Source organism: Eriocheir sinensis, chromosome 9, assembly GCF_024679095.1.
Source record: "Eriocheir sinensis breed Jianghai 21 chromosome 9, ASM2467909v1, whole genome shotgun sequence".
Classification (NCBI taxonomy): Eukaryota; Metazoa; Arthropoda; class Malacostraca; order Decapoda; family Varunidae; genus Eriocheir; species Eriocheir sinensis.
Window position 1 is genome coordinate 23042870 of NC_066517.1, and position 23870 is coordinate 23066739.

The 23870-nt window shown below is 42.8% G+C and overlaps 1 long non-coding RNA gene across 1 annotated transcript; it reads right to left on the reverse strand.

The window, feature by feature from the left end:
• Positions 1-15032: 15032 nt before the first annotated feature.
• Positions 15033-23167, reverse strand: LOC126996197 (uncharacterized). The gene is made up of 2 exons (XR_007751102.1): positions 23012-23167; positions 15033-22618 (listed from the first exon to the last, which is right to left on the reverse strand). It is a non-coding gene; the product is annotated as an uncharacterized LOC126996197 (long non-coding RNA).
• Between the last annotated feature and the right edge of the window lie 703 nt (positions 23168-23870).

The following is a 23870-nucleotide window of genomic DNA, read 5'->3' on the forward strand; positions in this document are numbered from 1 at the left end:
TAGGTCCAGAGTCTATGCAATTGATTTTTTTTCAGTTACAGGTTGCTTAAAGTTATTGTTAGAGCTTAAATATTGTTTTCATGCGTTAATGTTATTTGACCATGTTCACTTTTATTACAGGAGAGACCAAGGGCTAGCCCGTTCATAAGTTTGGATTTGCAGTGTAGCTATTTTTTTTTTCAACAAAGGAGACAGCTCAAGGGCACAAACAAAGGAAACAATAATAAAAAAAGCCCGCTACTCGCTGCTCCTAAAAGAATCCATGGAGGTGGCCGAAAGAGGGGTCAATTTCGGGAGGAGGGGTGTCCTGTACCCTTCTCTTGAAAGAGTTCAAGTCGTAGGCAGGAGGAAATACAGATGAAGGAAGATTGTTCCAGAGTTCATAAAGTTGTGCACGGCGGCGTTCACGACATCCGTTCACTGCATAATATAATTTTAAGATGACCTTTTCTTTAGTATCGATTACTGCCCTCTCTCTCTCTCTCTCTCTCTCTCTCTCTCTCTCTCTCTCTCTCTCTCTCTCTCTCGTTAGGGCACACGTGTCAAGGAATAAAACCGTTGCATCAGTAAAAAAGATTAGTTAGCCTTGTTAGTCAGTCCACACTCCCTGCCCTCAGAACGGTTGGGTACAACTGATGATAACAATAATGAGTTTGACAATGGTGAACATACGAAATTTGAATAACGAACGGAGAGAGAGAGAGAGAGAGAGAGAGAGAGAGAGAGAGAGAGAGAGGGGGGGGGGGCAGATATGATAAAAGGGGGGGGAGGGAGGTGGAGTACAAGACGATAATGAAGGAAAGACGTGTCATGACGGTTGGCTGGCAAAGATAATGACAGAGAGAGAGAGAGAGAGAGAGAGAGAGAGAGAGAGAGAGAGAGAGAGGGGGGGGATACGTTGTGGAGGAAGTGGTAATAATAACGTTCAGTAAGACAAAGGGACGCAGAAGAAAAAAGAGCAGAAATTGTAGATTCAAATAAATGGGACGTTGAAATGTAGTTAGCTGGACAATTTTAGTTTTTTATACGACATTTTCGCATTTTCAACCCAGTTTCATCAATATATTTTCATCACAAGCATCATCATCATCTTCCCTCGTCTTAATCTTCTTAAAATGCATAACCTCATTCTTACACTTCCTTTCATACACTACAAGCTTTTCATTCATGCTTCAAAGGAGAGAAATCGTGTCGCATTGCCTTCGAATCCTTGCCCGAGTTAAGGTTGGTATTGTCAGATGCCCCCACCCCTCACTAATTTCAAAGGCCAAAAAGGAGGTTAATCGAGTTCTAATGAGTGTTCTTTTAGGTGCACGGTACAGAAGAAGGCTCAGACTACCACCAGGATCATAAAAGTACCCCTGGAAATGCCCTAAACTTCCACGGAAGGCTAGTAAATTACGTGTTCTTGGGCGCAGAAATGTTTAAAAATATGACCCTAACGTCCGTCCACAGTGCGTCTCTACTCGGTCGCTTTGTTCATGTCGAATTTGGCAACCGTACGTGGTGGTGGGGGTAGTGGTGGGGATGTTTTGCCATGACGATTTGCGGGTCTTGTAATGGCTGGGGAGGGCGGGCTAGAGAGAGGCAGCCTGGTGCAAAAAGAACGGTGGAGTGGGTGGTGAATCATGAATGTCTCACTGTCTGTCACTGTCCCCGTGGTTGAGTACATTTGCATCTCTCTCTCTCTCTCTCTCTCTCTCTCTCTCTCTCTCTCTCTCTCTCTCTCTCTCTCTCTCTCTCTCTCTCTCTCTCGCTAGCAACTAAATGCAAGTATAGTTGTATAAAAAGTATATCATGTGTATACTTGCTTATCTTCAAAATCAGTTCGCTTTTTATTTAATTATTAATGAACACAAAAAAACATTCATTTAATTTATAGGAGTGGAGTTTCATAACAACAGCAATAATAATGATAATGATAATGATAATAATAATAATAATAATAATAATAATAATAATGCATTGCTTTGACTTTCTAATGCCCGCTGTTTCCGCCTCGTGGCCTCACCTGCCGCAGCCCAATGATCTCACCTGCGTTTTTGCAAATATTACTCCTTCAGTGAATTTAACCCATTATAAAGGAAGGAAACTTTGCCGCACCTACAGTTAATATTCTTCGTCTCCATTCTTCTTCTTCTTCGTCTTATTATTATTATTATTATTATTATTATTATTATTATTATTATTATTATTATTATTATTATTATTATTATTGTGACCACTACTCCTTAGGCTTAGGGGATAGTTTAATATTAACTTCATGCATTTGTTTTATATTTTTTCTCGTTTTATTTGTTCTCCTTTTCAATTTCTTTCTTGTGTTTGCTAGTTTTTGTTTCCTTTCTCTTTCTTCCTCACTCGATCTCTATTTCCTAATACTCTTTCTATCTCTGCCTTTGTTTCCTCCCTCTTCCTCTTGAGTCTCATTCCGTTCTTCTCTCTCATCGCTTAAAGACAGACCTTTCCTATCTTGGGATTGTGACATTTCAAGAGGCTGCTGTGTGGTGAAAGCCGCTCAGTGCTTCAGCTAGCGCGTCTCTTTAGGCGTCTGTCTGCATAGCGGTTTACTGTCTTCCGGCGGGAGTCATTCCCCTCAGACGCTCCGGGAGGGAAAGGCAAGAAGGAAAAGTTAGACGGGGGAACGCCCTCACAGATGTTCTTTGACCCTCACCATATAGAGCGCTTTTTATAGATAGAGAGAAACAAATTAACGTAGCTCTTCAGAATGTTGCATCACTACCTTCGGAGATTCGTGGATCAGTTTTGTACGTGATAAGCGTGAACATGCTTCTTGGGCGCTCCCTTACCGTTGTTCCAGACGCGTGTATGTGCTCAAGACCGCCCAGTAGGGTAGGTGACTCCGAAGGCATGAATGCGGCTGTGTTAACGCGTTCTCGACGTGTCTGACCTCGAGTCGCGGCAAGTTTCTCCCTGTCTTGACGGTCTTCGAGACTAACACGGTCTTTCGTATATTCTCGGCTTAGATGTGTGCCCAGGTGTGCGCTGGTGGCCATCAGTCGGGTTATGAATTATAGCGGGCACTCCACATCCCGCTGTTGCTGCTGATCGCTCAACGTTAAGAGTACTGGGAGAGTAGCGACAACTCATAGAACGCCATTTTCTTCCCAGCCAACATTGACTGTAAACATCCTACTTGTCATTCATCACCTTCTCTTACCCCATGCGTTCGTCAGTTTACAACAGCTTTCATCAGCACCGTTGAGATAGTACAGGAAGCACGCCGGGCAAACGCGCGCCGCTCGGCTGTGAAGGAAACGGCGTCCTATCTTGTTCTTGTTGCTTTTGTTTACTCACGTGATGCTCCGAACCTTACGTCAAGTCTCCCAGCGTGTCTGGACGTTTCACGCTGACTCAACCTTCGCAAGCCCGTGCCAAAAGGTAATGGTCCTTTATAACGTCATATGGCACATCATGCAGGGCTTATTTTAGAACGTTGGCGCTGCAGGGGGTAGTGTGCAACTTTTCCGACTTCCTTTCGGAGCTTGTGAAGCCGGAAAGATTCATAGTGTTGGCGTGCTTAGTGCCTCGTCCTCCATCATGGTGAGTGCCACGTGATGTAACATGCACGCTGAAAATTTAACGTTGTATCCCCGCAGTGCAACACACATGTTAATTCACCAAGAGTTCCACTGCATACAAACAAACGAACAAAAAACACAAATTTTCCTTGTCATTTCACATCCTTAAGTTTTAAAACACACACACACACACACACACACACACACAACTTTCAACTGTTAGCTGGATTGGGAACACACACTCACACATACACCCGAGTTTCTCCATTGTTACTTCCGACGGTTCGCTCTGGTGGGGCCACGCAACAAGCAAACACACGCTCTTCCCAGCAGTTTCACCAAACCGTCCCAGCTGCTCACTTAATTGACTCAACTGAATGATGCCTTGGGGGGTGGGGGAGGGGGGGGTGGAGGTGACATCTGTGGAGTGACTCAGCTGCGGGTAAGCAAGAATCGACCTCGTTCCGTTTGCTTCCTGCGAGGTGTGTGGTGCCGTCAGAGAGTTGGCCAGCCGCCTCAGCCTCCGTTACTCTGACCTCAGCATTGGACGAATGAACGGGTCTTGGGGCTGTATTTTAAGACACCATCGCTTCTCACATCAACTATTTCTAAAGGTCAAAGAGGGGATCAATCGGGTTTTCATGAGTGTTTTTTGAGGTTCATGGCACAGAAGAAGGGTCAAACTACCACCAGGGTCATAAAACTACCGCTGGAAAGGCCTACAGCTCCTATGAAAGCCATGCCAAATATGTGAACTTGGGCGACGAAATGTTTTAAAATATAACCCTTGGTCTTGTCCTATTGACGGTACGTTTCCGGAGAAATTCGTTCGTCATTCGTTTCAATTGCATATAATACTTGCCATTAGAAAGGTCTTGTCTCTCACGATGCGTTTAATGAAAATCGTACTGCGTTTCTTTTTTTTTTGTTAGCTTTACAAAATCAGTAATGCCTTTTGTATAATTTATATTTTTGCATAATTTAACTTATTCAGTCGTGGTTAGTATTTTCATGATCTTTTGATTACTTTAAACATTAACTAATTTAGCTATATACTCTTTTTATATTACTTTGTTATGTTCCATTGATTATTCATTACTTTACTTTCCCACATATCATATTTGCTACATTATTTCACGTATTCAACCGTATTGGATTCTTTCTCTTTCGATGAATTTAAAACTTTATTAATGTCGTTATCTTATTCATAAAATATTCCCCTATTCGCTGATGGCTCATTGATTCACTCATTCTTTTGTGTTAGTTCATGCTGACCCCATTTAGCCATCACGCATCCTTAGCCTGGCTTATACGATAACTTTGAGACATCCTTCCTAGTCACTATTTTTCATCCATCATCCAGTGACGAAAATGAGCACCGAGGCCACGCGCAGCTATAGCCTATGCCCCAACTTCACCACTGACATATACATTAAAATTCACTTACTATAATGAGTGTGGAGTCGGAGAAGAGAAATCGATTCCGACTCCTGGATATTTTATGGTTGCGACTCAGATTCCAACTCCTCGCCACCCCCCCCTCTCTCTCTCTCTCTCCTCCTTCCCCCCCTTCTGCAGTACAGTGGTAGGCGAATCAAACCAGCCACACCACACCACACACCACCCAGCTACACCACACCACACACCACCCAGCCACACAACATCACACGTATCGTAAAGGAGTTGGAGTCGCTGATATTTTTACCGACTTCGACCCCGATTCAGACTCCACATCTCCCTCTTTTTTTTTTATATATATAGTAAAGGAAACAGCTCAAGGGCAAAAAATTAATAATGAAAAAAGAGCCCGCACATCACTGCTCCTATAAGAGTTGAGAGGAGTGGCCAAAAGAGAGGTCAGTTTCGGGAGGAGAGATGGCCTGATTGATACTCCCGATTCCATTTCAATCTACTCCTCTATGCGTATCAGGCTAAGGAAGCGTCACATACGGCGTTAAGTGTTGCCAAGTTTTCTGCGTAGTGGATGCATCATAGTACTGAGAGGGGGAGGTGGGGGGGGGGGTACTCCTCTATGCGTTTCAGGCTAAGCAAGCGTCACATACGACGTCAAGTGTTGCCAAGTTCTGCGTAGTGGATGCATCATAGTACTGAGAGGGGGGGTAGGTGGGGGGGGGGGGGTAGATGCGTAAGCAGTCCTGCGTTACTTGATCTCTACTTCCTTTTAATTCACTACCTCATCTCATTCACAATAACGAAAGCGTCGAATTGCGTCAGATGAGCGTAATGTGTTGCGGAATGGGTGCGTAGTAGGGGATGCGTCATGGTCAGGGGGAGCGGGGGATAGGGATGGGGGATGGGGGAGGGCAGCGGCGTAGGTCCAGTATTGAGTCATGTGGTGGGGAACGTGCGAGGTGCGTTTTGCGTTTTTGTGTTGGTTCTTTGTGTTGATTCTTTCCTTATTCATGTGACAGGTGAAGAGGGTTGCTAGCTGTGTGTGTGTGTGTGTGTATGTGTGCTTTTTGTTCGTAGTAGGAAAGTTCCCCAGCGAGTACTATTATTATTATTATTATTATTATTATTAGTAGTAGTAGTAGTAGTATTAGTATTATTGTCAGTCTTTCAGCACGTGTCGTTAACATGGTGGAATGCTCTAACACGGTGGAGAGAGAGAGAGGGGGGGGGGAGCTAGGAAATGGCTTTTGTCTTGCAGTAATTGCCTTGTAATAATGATGGTGATGGTGATGGTGATGGATTTCTCAACCAGTATACCTATTCATGCTTTCACTGGCCACCCTAATACTTGGGGCTCACTTTTTGGCTACCTCAGTTATTATTATTTTTTATTATTATTATTTTTTTTACGTCTGAACCTATAGCGCCCGTAGGCTTGCTTGAGGGGCCTGGATGGTAGTCGACCCCAGCCCGTCATGGCGCAGGCAAGTGTTGATAGTGGCGCCATCTTCTCTTGGAACATAAGCCGAACGTAAGGCAAAGGAGCAGTGATACAGAGTTAAAAGCTGTTCTCTGTAGTATCGTTTTAAATTTCGTTACGGTTTGTGGAATGTTTACCTCAAGCTCATGTCTACGTAGTGCTCTTGTTTACGTTTTGACACATTTATTTGGATTTTTTTTATGTGGTCGCTTGGGGGGATCTCTGGAATGTGGGAAAAGCTGGTTGCGTTGAAGGATGTTTCTCAAGAGCTCGATTCTCGGTGTTAGCTTTCATTTCCTAGCATGAGGCGCGGAGAAAATGTTCTTATAACACACAAATGCTCAGATGCTTTTTTTTTCCTGGTGTGTCTTTTTTTGTTGTGTTTCGGCTATGCACAACGCCTCGCTATACACTGTACATGTTATTTCCAGTTCATCATCACCACCACCATCACCAGTCAATTTAAACATCTTGGGCTTCCACTTCCCTTCGCTACACACTATACACATCATTTCCAGTTCATCATCACCACCATCACCACCAATCAGTTCTAACAGGTCCATATTTTTAAACGTCTCGGGCTTCCACTTCGCTTCACTATACACCATACACATAGGGTCGTATTACAAGACATTTCCCCGCCCAAGAACACATATTTGCCAAGGCTTTCGTAGGAGTTGTGGGCATTTCCAGGGGAAGTTTTATGACCCTGGTGGTAGTGTGATCCTTCTTCTGTACCGTGAACCTAAAGAAGCATATATTTACCAAGGCTTTCGTAGGAGTTGTGGGCATTTCCAGGGGAAGTTTTATGACCCTGGTGGTAGTGTGACCCTTCTTCTGTACCATGAACCTAGAAGAACATATTTGCCAAGGCTTTCGTAGGAGTTGTGGGCATTTCCAGGGGTAGTTTTATGACCCTGGTGGTAGTGTGACCCTTCTTCTGTACCCTGAACCTGAAGAAACACATATTTGACAAGGCTTTCGTAGGAGTTGTGGGCATTTCCAGGGGAAGTTTTATGACCCTGGTGGTAGTGTGACCCTTCTTCTGTACCCTGAACCTGAAGAAACACATATTTGACAAGGCTTTCGTAGGAGTTGTGGGCATTTCCAGGGGTAGTGTTATGACCCTGGTGGTAGTGTGACCCTTCTTCTGTACCATGAACCTAAAGAACCACTCATTAAAACCCGATTGATCCCCTCTTTGATCTTTAGAAATAGCTGATGTGATATGGGAAAGTGTCTTGTAATACAAGCCTATGAATTTCCAGTTCATCACCACCACCACCGCCAACAACCAGTTCTAACAGGTCCATATATTTTAAACGTCTCCGGCTTCCACTACGTTCAGTTCCCAAGGCCACAGAGAAGATTAACCCTGTTTTCATGGGTTCTTTCCCTTATAGGATGCCATAAGTCATGTAAAATTATCATTAGCATCACAAAACAGTCCATGGAAATCCCAGAAACTTCTACTAAAGGCGAACTGAGGCGGCGATATGTGTAAAAATGCGAGCTACAGTGTTCGTTTTCCTTTCCTATTTTGAAGAAACTGCGGCGCGAGGCAAAACACCATCACCACCACCACCAAGAACAACAACAAATCGCGGTTCAAGATACAAAGAGAAAGAACGAAAAGAGTGAAAAATTCGGTCGCTGTGCACGCGTCTAAAGAAAATAATAATCGAAACATTTAAATAAATCATTACGAAAAAAAAAGCCCAAAACTGTCTCGTTCAGCCTCGCGAGTTTCCTGTAATTCTCCCCGGGAATTTTTTTTTATATCATCTTTTGTCCCACTCACAGAACAAGTATTCCTCGTGTCCTGTGGAGAGAGAGAGAGAGAGAGAGAGGGGACTATTCAACGGATTTTTTTTGAGTAATACTTTATACGTTACAACGAGCCTGATACCGAGCAATAATAATAATAATAATAATAATAATAATAATAATAATAATAATAATAAAGCGGATCAGGAGCACACATTCCTCTTTGATTAAACTAAATAACTAATCAACTAAATAAAAATAAAAGCAAAATCAAAGAGAGCATTGGGAAAACAGGGCACTTATAATCATCCAAAGAACCCCGGCGTATTGCACCAGCCACTTGTATGCGCTGTGTGTCGCCACGTCGCCCCGCCTCTACCAGGAACACCACCGCCAGAATTGCTTAATGTATAGGGCGGGGACGAAATTTCCTTAGTGGTGTTTTCCTTCCTTTATAGATACTAAACACACCAAAAAGACGTTGAAAATAATAATAATAATAATAAATGAAGAAATGCATGCGTAAATATACTGATTGCATGACTAAATAATCTCTTGCGACACACACACACACCACAGTCACCGTCACACATACATAACATTAGGCAACCGTGGAATTGGAGGCCTAATCTTTTGAGTCACGGGACGGATAGAGCTGAACCAATCGCAGCACAAGGACTTAACGTGTCTCGTCCTGTCTCCGCACACAAGATGGCGCAACGGAAAAGTTCGTGAGCCATATAAGCTACCTTCTTTGGCCATTCTAAATACTTGGTGCTCACTCCTCGACTACAGCAGTGCCGCCGATCGTGTGCCAAAGGTGCAGTAATACAGAGTTATAAGCTGTTCTCTGTATCGATTTTATTCTACGCGGTTGCGCTATGGTGTACACGGTATGTATTTACAGCACGTGTATTGTCATTATGTACCGGGTGCCAAAGTGAAAGGAGCTGCATGTGCCAGTATAAGTAAATTTCACAATGGCACACGCATACACATAACAGGGTCGCAAGCAGGTCAACGCAATGGAAAGGATTAACGCATTGGAATCATTCGTGGCCAGCCGGGGTTGGTATTCTCAGACGATACCTCCTCTCACACAAACTATTTCCAAAGGCCGAGAAGTAGATGAATCGAGGTCCAATGAGTGTTTTCTTACGTTCATGGCATAAAAGAATGATCAAACTACCACCCGGGTCATAAAAGTACCCCTGAAAGTCCCCACAGCTCTTACGAAAGACTTGTGAAATGTGTGTGCCATAGCGCTGAAACGTTAGAGAATGTGACCCTAGATTCCCTTAAAAAGCTGTTGGAACGTTTTTTGGCTTAATCAGTTATCCTCAGACCACTCAAAAAGAAAACATCAAGGCTTAGCAAGTAGATAGACCTATGGATGGCGTGTTGTTTGCAGTGAATGTGAAGCAGTTTGCAACGTTACTAAATAGTCTATCTTACATGATAGTCATTAACACCTCCAGCATGACTTTACTTTTTGTGTGTTTGCTGCTCACTCTGCATGAACGAACCAGGCTTGGCGTGTTCGTTCGGTTGTGTGTCATGTGGCGGTGTTGGTTTTCTTTTCCCTACTCTTCTTTCTCTTCCTCCTCCTCCTCCGCCTTTGTGTTTTTGTGTTCAAGTCGGGAATGAGCGCTAACCAATCCAAGCCATCGAAACATACGTGTTATCGTGATTTTGAAAGACTCGATGGCGTCAGTGTTCAAAGTATGTGCTGTTTAATCAGGTGACGTTCATTTATTATTATAATTGTTTACTTAGTGTGTGTGTGTGTGTGTGTGTGTGTGTGTGAGACCTCTGTCTTGCTTACGTCAACTGAACCAAAAGGTTATTGCCATGTTTACACTCACTCGATGGCAACGCTGCAGTGTAACCGTCATGTGACTAACCCCTGAGCTTTTTTGTGGCCCCCTTTTTTTACGGTAAAGGAGGTAACTCTAAAGAAAAAGAAAGGATAGCAGAAAGCCCGCAGTCGCTACTCCAGCTTATAATTTATAGAGAACCGTGAAAGTAGTCGAAAGAGAGGGTCACATTCGGTCGGTGTCTTGATACTTCCCTCCTATAAGTTTTCAAGTCTTACGTAGGAAGAAATAGTGACAAAGGAAGGCTGCTCTAGTGTTTGCCAGCGAATTAAAGTGATGAAAGAGTTAAGATGCTGGTGGACTCTTGCATTAGGGATTTGAATAGCATAGGGATGAGCTAGACTAGAACGTGTCTTTGCTTTACTCTTTCTCGTTGTCAGGTTGTTACAAGAGCCAACCAATCCAAGATATCAGTGGTTATCGCCCTGTTTTCTCACTAGATGGCGCCCGAGTCCAAAGTTTGTATCGTATCATCGTGACGGCGTTATTTTCTAGTGGTACCAATATGGCGTCCGTCGCCGGTGTTGCACCATGATGTGACCGAAAGAGGAAAGGATTTCACCATTGTTTGAAGAGGGTATTTGGGGTCATAGCCTTGCACCATGCATTGCTTTGTCTACGTCCTATACTTGTTTCCCTTTTGTTGTTGCCAGAGAAGTTGGTAATAGAGGTCTTTTAAATCTCTGATCTACCACTCCGACCAACTGACAACCGATCACATGTTCCCCATATGAGCCTCTAAGTCCCATAGTGGTGAATCTTGCCTCTTATAAGATCTTTAGTACCGTCACAGTAGTGGTGGAGGGAAGGTAACTCGCACGCTTTTTCTCTTCCTTTCGGATATTGTTTTCTTAATTGCACATTGATTATTTCTTTATTCTCTCTATCTCTATCTATCTATCCTCAACTGTATTTAAAAAGTGACAACTCTAGCCAAACATACATGGAAGTCCCTCTTGCTTCCTGTCCGTTTTGGCCGCACATTGAAATCTACGGGCGGCAGATCCTTAATGCATAGGACGGTGATTCTCTGCTTTTCTGTAATGAGAGGTTGCCAGGCTTAAGGGGATTCCGGTGTGGTGTCTTCCGGTATCATTAGACATCCTATTCTTATTTTCGCATCGCGGAACCCAAAATTTACTATCTTAAAGTGACTAAGTGAAGCATCTAAGTGTCGTATTTTAAAACATTTCATCGCCCAAGTTGACATATTTGACATGGCTTTCGTAGGAGCTGTAGGCCTTTCCAGGGGTAGTTTTATGATCCTGGTGGTAGTCTGACCCTTCTTCTGTACCGTGAACCTTAAAAAACACTCTTGAAAACCCGATTGATCCCCTCTTTGATCTTTAGAAATAGTTGATGTGAGAAGCGATGGTGTCTCAAAATACAGCCAAGCGTAAAAAAGTAACAATGAGGACCTAAAAACCGATGCAAAGCTGAACAGGTCACAAGAAGAAGAAGAATGATTGCTGATATCCTAGTTATATACATACATGCGTCATTTGCTTTTATAATGAAGTAAATAAACGTGGGTGGCATAGATACCGACAAGCAGTTGACGAAAGACACTACTCTGTCGAAATTCATGTATGTATTCAGGATGGGATGCCTCACGATCCCCGGATGTTTCATGGCACCACACATGGGACGCTGTTAGTATCAATGCCGGTCCCAGATGAGGCTGGTATTTTTAGACGACCCTGCCTCTTACATTAACAATTTCCAAAGGCCAAAAAGGAGGTTAATGGAGTTCTAATGGGTGTTCTTTTAGGTTCACGGTACAGAAGAAGGTCCAGTCTACCACCAGGGTCATAAAAGTACCCCTGGAAATGCCCTAAACTCCCACGAAAGACTAGTAAATTACGTGTTCTTGGGCGCAGAAATGTTTAAAAATATGGCCCTGACTCCTAAACCTTTCCTTGCTTGCTCATTCCTTGTGGCCTGTAAAACTTCCGTCTGTGTTGCGAAAGAGAGCAGCCAACCAGACCCCCCTAGTTGTATGTTTTGCTGTCCTTTTTATTCCTTCCCTCCCCCCTTCTCTCTCTCTCTCTCTCTCTCTCTCTCTCTCTCTCTCTCTCTCTCTCTCTCTCTCTCTCTCTCTCTCATTTCCTCTTTCCATAACTTTATTTTCTGATCTTTTTCGTTTTCTTATTTGCATATTAATTGGTTGTCTCACTCTCTCTCTCTCTCTCTCTCTCTCTCTCTCTCTCTCTCTCTCTCTCTCTCTCTCTCTCTCTCTCTCTCTCTCTCTCTCTGTAATTTCCCTCGGGGTCGCTTGTTAATTAATTGCGAGGAGAAGAGAGAAAATGAAAAGAAACGAAAAAAAAAAATCAGTAGAAATTGAAAAAGAAATAAAGGAAGAAACCTGAAGAAAAAAAAACGTTAAAAAAATTCAAGCAAAAAAATAAAAATAAAATAAAAGTCAGGAAAATTATGATGATGACGAAGGAGAGGCAGAAGAGGACATATACAAACGTGTGGATGATCACGCAGAGAGAGAGAGAGAGAGAGAGAGAGAGAGAGAGAGAGAGAGAGAGAGAGAGAGAGAGAGAGAATATACACTGTACCTTCCTGGAAAGCGTTAGCCGGTATAGGTTCGGGTGGATTGGTTGTGTATGTGTGTGTGTGTGTGTGTGTGTGTGTGTGTGTGTGTGTGTGTGTAATGTCTGACTGTCGCCTTTGTAATCTCTCTCACCTCTAGTCAGCACCACGTATTCCTGACGGTGCAGTTTACAGATTTGTTTGTTCCTGCTGCTGACTTCGCATATACCGACTGCGTTGCACCACGTTCCTCAACCTCCCCGGCCTCCTCACACACTTTTACGATCCACGCTTTAGATAAAACATGACTTTCAACTCAATTATCTCCTCACGTCACCTCCCAAACCCTCCTTTACCTGTGTTTGAAAAGGGAAAAGAGTGAGAAAGAGAAGTTGCGAGACACTGACGAGTTGAAAGGGAAGTTACGAGACAAATTGACTGGTGGAAAGGGAAGTTACGAGACATTGACGAGTTGAAAGGGAAGTTACGAGACAAATTAACCGGTGGAAAGGGAAGTTACGAGACATTGACGAGTTGAAAGGGAAGTTACGAGACAAATTGACTGGTGGAAAGGGAAGTTACGAGACATTGACGAGTTGAAAGGGAAGTTACGAGACAAACTGACTGATGGAAAGGAAAGTTACGAGACATTTTGATAAGTGGAAAGAGAATTTACGAGACATTTATCACTTAATGGATGGAAATCACGAAATTGTTCACGTAAAAAAATAATTAAATACAAATCTGCGTACTCATGTTATTGGTTTGTATGGCGATCGCTTCGAATATATCACGAATTTACAATCCTCCAAATCATATCTTAGAATCAAAACATACACGCCTGTTTACTCATGTTAGCGATTTCGTGTAGCGATCACTTCAATATATCACGAATTTACAATCCTCCAAATCATATCTTAGAATCAAAACATACACGCCTGTTTACTCATGTTAGCGATTTCGTGTAGCGATCACTTCAATATATCACGAATTTACAATCCGCCAAATCATGTCTGACAATCTATGGCTGGTCCGGGTAAAAACATGAGCCACACCTGCACGTCACACCTTAATCAATCAATAGGGTCGATCCGGGAAGGTAAGAACGTTTATGCTAGCTTACGTCATCGGACCCAGAAGTGCCTGATGAGCATCTCTCGAACCGTCAACTTTGGACCCAACAGGATGCATGCCCTTAAGGCCCCGTTCACACTGTGCTGACTCCGGATCTGTCCTTCATCCCTTCCCTGTCCTTCCCTTCAGCGGTGGTGCAACTCGACAGCAGGATTGAGATTGGAGAGGCCTCGATATGGTACCCGGGAGTGTTTAAAGGGGGGTTGCATTAAAATTAAAACATATACATTTACTTATTCTTGAGATAAATAAATAAGAGTTAGGATTTTAAGTTAGGGGATGTTAATAGAGAGAAGAACAATGGTTTAATGGAAGAGGTACTGAAAGAAAATGGGGTTAGGCTTGCCGGGGGTGAGGTTTAAGAGGGGCTACTAAAAAATTAAGGGAAATGGGGTCTGGGTTGCCTTAACGTGTCACGAGCGAAACCCGGAACCATTTAACACGTGGATTTTTTTTTAACCGACCATGGGAAGGATACCGCAGAAACATACTGGACCATACTCTTAAACATTTCGGCGCCCAAGCTCGCATAGTTGACTAGGGTTTCGTAGGAGTTTTGGGCATTTCCAGCGGTAGTTTCATGACCCTTTTGGTAGTTTAACCCTTCGTCTGTACCATGAACTTAGAAAAACACTCAAGAAAACCTGATTAGTCATCTTGGCGGCCTTTGACTAAATCATGGCCTTTATTTTTTTTAGCACTTGTCCCCTACCATTGTATCCTTTTAGTTTCCTGGTGCTACTTCCACATGTATCCTTAGTTGTATAATCACACTCTGTACTGCCTGGGGGTTGGGATGGCCTGCTCCTCCCTTCTCCTTTGTTGTTTACTTGCAAAAATAAACTATCAATCAATCACTGTATCATCTTCAGTGTGTTGCCTAGTTTGTGTGTTCTGTTCTAAACTATCAGTCAATAAATATAGTTGATGTGAGGGGTGGAAGTGTCTGATAGTACCGATCATTGGCTCTAGGAAGGGAAAGGAAAATGTTAAGCAGCAAAGCGTTTAAAACAAATGAAACCTTGAAACTAGTAACGAACAAAAGCCCGCCCAGTAGAGCGTTTGAGTAGGAAAACGTGATTAGATTGAGGAGAATAAAACGATTAGGAAAAATTTAACTTCTTGGAAACGATTCGTATGGAAAACAAAGACGGGGGGGGGGGGGGTTATTCGTCTTTGAGCACTAAACAGAAAACAATGTGAAAACAAAGACGGGGGTAATTTATTCGTCTTTGTCTGAGTATTAAACATAAAGAATAATGGGGACGAACACACACACACACACACACACACACACACACACACACACACACACACACACACACACACACACACACACACACACACACACGCAGATAGGCACATTGACAGACAGATGAATAGATGGATGGATAAATAGAGATAGATAGACTCGTAAATTCATTAATAGATAGACCACAAAACAAAAAGGATAAAAAATAAAGAAGGGCAGTTATGGATGAAATAAACAAAGTAGCAGAAGGATCAGGTATCAATTCATATCCACGGAGAAATAACCAACACAAACGAACTTATCAATATGAATACCTACGACTTCCTCCTCGCTTAGCATTCCGTCTTTTCCTGTCATTGTATTCCTGCGGTGCCAAGGGTACGTTAAGAGTTTATAGTGATATCTTAAGGCCGTATTACTAAACATTTCGTCGAGAAAGTTCACATATTTAACAAGGCTTTCGTAGGAGCTTTGGGCATTTCCAGAAGTAATTTTACGGCCCTGGTGGTAGTTTGCCCCTTCCTCTGTACCATGAACCTAAAGAAACACATATTTGACAAGGCTTTCGTAGTAGTTTTGGGCATTTCCAGAAGTAATTTTATGGCCCTGGTGGTAGTTTGACCCTTCCTCTGTACCATGAACCTAAAGAAACACATATTTGACAAGGCTTTCGTAGTAGTTTTGAGCATTTCCAGAAGTAATTTTAGGGCCCTGGTGGTAGTTTGACCCTAGTTCTCTACCCTGAACCTGAAAAAAACACATTAGAACCCGATTGATCCCCTCTTTAGAAATAGCTGATGTGAGAAGCGAAAATAGCTTATAATACCGACCTTGGAGTCCTAGTATGTGACCATGGAGGTGTAGCATACAAGAAGGGGATATGAAGAAACACGAAAGAATTTTGAGTCATGGTTGTGTTTACATTATAGTCTGAAGCCGATTTCCTTCCTTAATCATTCCGGATAAGAGAGGATCTGATTCGGGGGTGCGGTCAGGGAGTTAACAGCATACATGGGATTGGATTTCATAATAGAACCTAATATTTGAGAAAGGGACACTGACTCAAGGGTTTAGTTAGTAAGAATAAGGGATTGGATTTTATAACAGATCACAATATCGGAATAAAGAAGACTCACTCAAGAGATTCGTCAGTAAGAATAAGGGATTGGATTTCACACCAGATCACAGTATCGGAATAAAGGAGATGAGCTCAGGGGTTCAGTGAGAATATAGAAGTGGATTTCATAACAGATCACAATATTGAAATAAAGATCAACTCAGGGGTTCATTGAGAATATAGAAGTGGATTTCACAACAGATCACAGTATCGGAATAAAGGAGACTGACTCAGAGGTTCAGTGAGAATATAGAAGTGGATTTCATAACAGATCACAATATCGAAATAAAGATCAGCTCTGGGGTTCATTGAGAATATAGAAGTGGATTTCATAACAGATCACAGTATCGGAATAAAGGAGACTGACTCAGAGGTTCAGTGAGAATATAGAAGTGGATTTCATAACAGATCACAATATCGAAAATTAAGATCAGCTCTGGGGTTCATTGAGAATATAGAAGTGGATTTCATAACAGATCACAATATCGAAATAAAGATCAGCTCAGGGGTTCATTGAGAATATAGAAGTGGATTTCATAACAGATCACAATATTGAAATAAAGATCAGCTCAGGGGTTCATTGAGAATATAGAAGTGGATTTCATAACAGATCACAGTATCGGAATAAAGGAGATTCAGTTCAGTGAGAATATAAAAGTGGATCGCAATAAAGGAGACTGGCTCAGAGGAGGTTCAGTAAATAGAATAAGAAGTTGGATTTCATAATATAAGGAAGTCTTTGGTTTAGTGAGTGAGGTAACCGAGAGTAGGTGGTTGTATTTCATCATCACATAATCCGATATCTTTTAATGATTGATTGATAGTTTATTGTTGCAGGTAAACAACAAGGGAGAAGGGAGGAACATGCCATTTTAAGAGGGTAGGTCACTGTTGCGTTAGAGTCGAGGAAACGTAACAGTTGACTAGAGTGGATTCAATGGGAACACTAGACTGGGTTTCATTTATAGAGCAAACATGCCGTTGAGATCCCTAAGGAGTGTTGAGATGATGGACACTTGTGAGGGAGAGGGAGTTAGGTAAGATACACCGTTGCCAGATTATCGTACTCGGAACATCACATATCCCGGCTTCTCACCCTTTAAATATCACCAGGAAACCAGAATAATTAACCATTTCAACGATAACAACATAAAAAGCCAGTTATTGGGGCACAGAAGACATGTTTTGGGTTGGAAATCGGGAAATATGAGAAGCTGAGTACGACAATCTGACAACGTTGGTAGGATAAGGTAAGCACACTCTCCAGGGCGCAGATCAATAATTTTTTTTCACAGTAAAGGAAACAGTTCAAGGGCAAAAAAAAGAAACACTAATGCAAATAAAGCCCGCTACTCCCTCACTGCTCCCACAGAAGAGTCAAGAGGAGTGGCCGAAAGATGGGTCAATTTCGGGAGGAGAGGTGTCCTGATATCCTCCTCTTGAAAGAATTACGTTAGAATCAGGGAAAATAAGATGGGTGAGTGAGTGGGTGGGTCAGGTGAGAACAAGGGGTCGAGTTTCTTAAAGGTCACACTGGTCGGGGTGATATCGTGGTGAAATCAGGGAAAAATAAGATGGGTGAGTCGGGTGAAAACAAGGGGGCAGGTTTCTGAAGGGTTATACATGTCAGGGTGATCTTGCGGTGAAGTCAGGGAAAAATTAGACAGGTGAGTGAGTGGTGAGTCAGGCTGGGTCAGGTGAAAGCAAGGGGTTATGTTTCTCAAAGGTCACACACGTTAGGGGACAGGCAATGTTAGGTTAAGTTTATTGTTTGTTTGTTTGTGGTCGACTTACTGGAGCCATGTAGCAACTAGACCTTGTATATATTGCAATTACTACTATTATTATTATTATTATTATTGTTCATAGCATTATTTCTCTTGTAAACCAGGAAATACATATAGTTTAACCCGGGGCTTTGAGATGACGTTCTTTTGTGCTATTATTATTATTATTGTTGTTGTTCATATCATTATTTCTCTTGTAAACTTGGAAATACGTGATAGTTTAACCCGTGGCTTTGAGATATCGTTATTCTGGTCCCGCGGTCACTCTGTATGTTCACCGTCGCGTTCGGGAGCGAGTTGCCGAAACGCGCAAAGACATAACAGAAAACAAAGAAACCTCGATAATGGACTGCGGTTGGTATTGTCAAATGCTCCCACCCCTCACACCAACTATTTCAAAAGGCCAAAAAGAAGGTTAATCGAGTTCTAATGAGTGTTCTTTTAGGTTCACGGTACAGAAGAAGGCGCAGACTACCACCAGGGTCATAAAAGTACCCCTGGAAATGCCCTAAACTCCCACGAAAGACTAGTAAATTACGTGTTCTTGGACGCAGAAATGTTTAAAAATATGGCCCTGAGGCTTGAAGACCAGCGTGAGGGGGCGTGGCAGGATGCATGGGCCTTGTTTTGAGAGGCTAAATACCATGTGCTAGTGTCAGTTTTTAAAAGTCACTCGCTATAATTAGATTATGACACGTGGCCAGGAGTGGTGCTTGTAAACTAACCTCGATTTTCCCACTTTGCCCTCCTCCCCTCTCCACTTCTTTTCTTCCTCCGTATCTCCTTTCTTTATATTTTTTTTATTTTTTCTCCTTAATCTTCTCTTCTTGCTTCCTCCTCCTCCTCCTCTTCTTTCCTCTTCTTCCTCCGCCTCGGTATTAAGTCTCCCCTTCCGTATTCCATCACTGTCATTGTTGTCTCATGTTCACGTCACGTCACATCTCCGGTTCTCTTCTCCCTTCTCTGTCCAAACGTTCCCAGCCTCCTTACCCTTCTGCACCTCGCTTCTCTCTCCTCTTGTATCTATCTTCTTTCTCCCCTTTTTTTCCTCTCTTTTTTACTCAGTCTTTATTCATCCTCTTTAAAAACTTCTTTCCTTTTCTCCTATTCATCTACTCGGTCGTGTTTTCTCTCCTACCCTTCGCTTCTATTATCTCCTCTCTTGTTAGTGTATTCGCTAGACCCCTCTCTCTCCCTCTCATCTCTTTCGTATCCTTCATCTCCTGCTTAAAACGATACGAGCGACGGTATTTTCGAGAGATTATTTTTATCATCTATTATAACCACAGCCGCACCCTTGAACGTTCTTGAGTCACTCGTGAAGCATCTCTTGAAGTACGAGACTAAAAATTGCTGATGAAAGGGAACTCTTGCATGCATCAAGGAAAGGAGTGATAAGTGGTTGGGGTCAGTCGCATTTGAGTTGCTTTTCCTAATCCAGTCTCTGCATATATTTTTTTTTCAATATCTATACTGATCAAGGGTTGGGTAGTTTAGGTTGGGCCAGGTTAGGTTTGGTAGGCAGACATCAAGGGAAGGAATGATTAGTGGTTGGGGTCAGTCGCATTTGAGTCGCTCTTTCTAATCCAGTCTCTTCACAGATGGTTTATTTTTAATACCTATACTCATCAAGATTTGGGTAGTTTAGGTTGGGTCAGGTTAGGTTTGGTAGGCAGACATCAAGGGAAGGAATGATTAGTGGTTGGGGTGAGTCGCTCTTTCTAATCCAGTCTCTTCACAGATAGTTTATTTTTAATACCTATACTCATCAAGATTTGGGTAGTTTAGATTGGGTCAGGTTAGGTTTGGTAGGCAGACATCAAGAAAAGGAATGGTCAACGTTTGTGCCAGTGTGCATTTGTCTGAACCTTCCTACTCATGATTTCACTATTCTTACTGGACGAGATTTCGGTAGGTTAGGTTAGCTTAGGCGCTGTCCATCAGATTGTGTGTCCCCTATTGCGGCCTTTCCCAGTTATGTTTTGAAGTCTTACACTGCACAATATTTCGGTTGGTTAGGTTAGTTTAGGTACTGTCCCATCAGATTGTGTCCCCTATTGCGGCCTTTCCCAGTTATGTTTTGAAGTCTTACACTGCACAATATTTCGGTAGGTTAGGTTAGTTTAGGTTTCACATAACTATTGCTTAAATGACACTCATAAGTAGGTCTGGGTGCGAGAGGGATTTAGGGGTCTTAGTGAGCTCTGATCTCCGTCCAAGGGCACAATGCATTCAAGCTAGAAATCGAGCTAATAGGGTACTGGGATTTATTTCAAGGAGCGTAAGCAACAGAAGCCCCGAAGTCTTCCTCAAACTATATTTAGCATTAGTTAGACCTCATCTTGACTATGCGGTTCAGTTCTGGTCACCTTACTATAGAATGGATATCAAAATGTTAGAATCGGTGCAGAGGAGAATGACTAAGATGATTCAGGGGTTGAGAAACTTGCCATACGAGGGAAGACTCAAACAGTTAAACTTGCATTCTCTAGAAAGGCGAAGGGTGCGTGGAGACATGATCGAGGTTTATAAATGGATGAAGGGCTTTAATAAGGGAGACATTCATAAGGTTTTGTTGGTAAGAGAACCGGGTAGGACACGAAGTAACGGGTTTAAACTGGATAAATTCAGATTCAACAGGGACATAGGCAAAAATTGGTTTACTAACAGGGTGGTGGATGAGTGGAATAGGCTTAGCAGTCATGTGGTGAGTGCCAATACAATTGTCACATTCAAAAATAGACTAGATAAATTCATGGACAGCGATATTAGGTGGGGTTAGATACACGGGAGCTTAGGGTCAAAGGAGCTGCCTCGTACAGGCCTACCGGCCTCTTGCAGACTCCTGCGTTCTTATGTTCTTATGTTCTTATGTACTGTCCCATCAGATTGTGTCCCCTATTGCGGCCTTTACCAGTTATGTTTTGAAGTCTTACACCACATTATTTCGGCAGGTTAGGTTAGGTCCAGTAGCTTGCCAAGGACACGAGCCACGTGGGCATCCCTGTGGCTCTATCCTTGGGATTATGGAATTTCCCAACAAGCCGACACGGAGAGAGAGAGAGAGAGAGAGAGAGAGAGAGACACGTTCTCCCTATTTATCTTGACGCCCTTGGAAGGGAAGAAGAGTAATGATTCATGGGTCTCTCTCTCTCTCTCTCTCTCTCTCTCAATGCCACTCCATCACATTCATCGTAAAATTCGTCACTCGCCCACTCCTCTGTCACGCCTTCTCTTTCTCCCTTCACCTCCTCCCACAATGCAACCTTTAATACCCCACTCCCTCTTACGTGCATATTAATATTAAACTCTCCCTTCCTTGGCCGTTCCCTTTGACACCAGTTCCCGCAATTTTAGCCGGCCACATTCTCTAGGGCTTTCTTGGAACCTCGTCTACGGGTTAGCGGCCACATCCAACCTAGGAATTCTCTGTTTTAGTAAGGAAGTGAAGCAAGTTCGAGTCCCAAGAAGTATGAAGGGTTAGAAGTGCTTGATGGAAACGGTTTGGAAACAGTCTTTGGTTTATGGGTTTGTGGGTTTCGTTTGCGGCCCTAATGTATCTGATCCTCACCTCATAACTCAGTGCCTTGTTTTATCTTTCCTTCTTCCTTACCCTCATCTTCCTTTCGTCTTTCCTTTATTGCATTCCTTCTTCTACATAGTTTCACCTTTCCCTTCTTCCTTACCCTTATCTTCCTTTCGTCTTTAACTCAGTGCATTCCTTCTGACCTCTTCTCCCTTCTCCTACCTCAGTGCCTAGTTTCACCTTCCCTTCTTGCTTACCCTTATCTTCGTCTTTGCTTTTCCTCTTATGCATTTCTGTCATCTTATCTCTACTCCCTTTTACCCTTTTCGTAACTTTCTCTCCCTCGGTCAAGTCTTTCATCCCTGTCTTCTTCTCTCGGTCAAGTCTTTCATCTTTGTCTTCTTCCTTGCCCTTCCTCTCGCCTTTCCCTCAATGCATTCCTTCATCTTATCTCTTCTCCCTCTTACCCTTCTCTTAACTTTATATCCCTCAGTTAACTCCTTCCTTTTAGCTCCTCTCTCTGCCTTCCTCCCTCAATGCATTCCTTCAACTGACCCCTTCTCCCTTTTACCCCACTCTTCACTATCTCCCTCGGTTAATCGCTTCCTTTTAGCTCCTCTGTCTGCCTTCCCCCCTCAGTGCATTCCTTTCATCTGACCCCTTCTCCCTTTTACCCTTCTCTTAACTTTGTCTGCCTCAATTAGTTCCTTCCTTTTAGCTCCTCTCTTTCCCTTATTCTCCCTCAATGCATTCCTTCAACTGACCCCTTCTCCCTTTTACCCCACTCTTCACTATCTCCCTCGGTCACTTCTGCCATATTTTCTTTTCGTTTTTCCTAATTTTCTCATTGCATCATCTCCTAATTTCGCTCCCCCCACTAACCTTCTCAGCCTCTCCCACTCAGTTCCCCTCTGCACCACTCTTCTTCTGACCTTCCATTCCTCCACTCCCTCTCTTTCCTCAGGCGTTTGTTTATTTTGCCACCTCCTCTTTCGTACCCTATTCATGTCCTCCTCTGTGTTCTGTCCTCCCATTCCTCTACCCTCTATCCACGTCCTCCTGTGTCCTGTCCTCACGTTTCTCTATCCTCTGTATCCAGGTTCTCCTCCTCTGTGTCCTGTCCTCCCATTCCTCTACCCTCTGTACCATCCCTTGTTTCTTGCCCACTATCCCTCCCATTACCTTTCTTTGTATTCCTTGTTTCATTGCGTCCCTTAATCCTCCCTCTTTCGTACCCTATCCAGAGTCCAGGTCCTCCTCTGTACTCTGTCTTCTTGCTTCTCTATCCTCTGTACCATCCCTTTCTCCTTGTCCACTATCCCTGACATTCCCTTTCTTCTTATCTCTTCTTGTTTCATGGCGTCCCTTCGTCCTTCCTCTTTCGCACCCTAACCTAACCTAACCTAACCTAACAACCTAACCTAACCTAACATAACTTAACCTAACCTAACCTAACCTAACCTAACCATCACCTTTCTTTGCATCCCTTGTTTCATTGCATTCTTTCATCCTCCCTCTTTCGTACCCTATCCAGACCCTCCTCTGTACCCTAACCTAACCTAACCTAACCATCACCTTTCTTTGCATCTCTTGTTTACGCGTCCCATCATCCTTACTCTTTTATATCATCTCCTCATCTTCTGTTTTTACCTTCGCCTCCTCAGCATCTGTCCACCTACACTCCTAATCTTCCATCCCTCACCGTAGTCCTATGCAAACTTTTTTTTTCTTCTTCTTCTTTCATACCGTTTCCTGACCCTCTTATCCTCGCCACCTCCGTTAGCCTCTTCATGTCTTATTAGTGCATTCCTTTATTCTTCCATTTCCTCCTCCAAACAGTATATACTTCTTCTTCTTCTTCTTTTCTTCTTCTTCTTCTTCTTTCATGCCGTTTCCTGACCCTCTTATCCTCGCCTCCTCCGTTAGCCTCTTCATGTCTTATTAGTGCATTCCTTTATTCTTCCATTTCCTCCTCCAAACAGTATATACTTCTTCTTCTTCTTCTTCTTCTTCTTCTTCTTCGTCTTCTTCTTGGGGTTGGACGGGTCAGTGAGTGCGTTGTCATAATTTTCTTGGGATTAGTTGGATGCGTTTCCCGTAAATACAAAGTTGAGAAATAACTCCTTTGCTTGCTTTGAAAACATCCTCTCTCCTGTCCTCTTTTTTTCTACGTTTACTTCTATATCTATGTCATATTTGTCTTATCTTTCTTAATGCCATCTCGTATTTTTTTCTTCGTTTCTTATATTTTCTTTGTCTCTATCTATATGTCAGTCTATTTTTTTTATTGGCATCTCGTTATTTCTGTTTTCTTCTTTTCTTTCTATATCTTTCTCCATCTCTATTTGTAACGTTCTGTATTGCAAGCTCATTATTTTCTTGTTTTCTGTACTTCTTTCTGAATGTCAATGTGTATATTTATTACTTTTTTTTT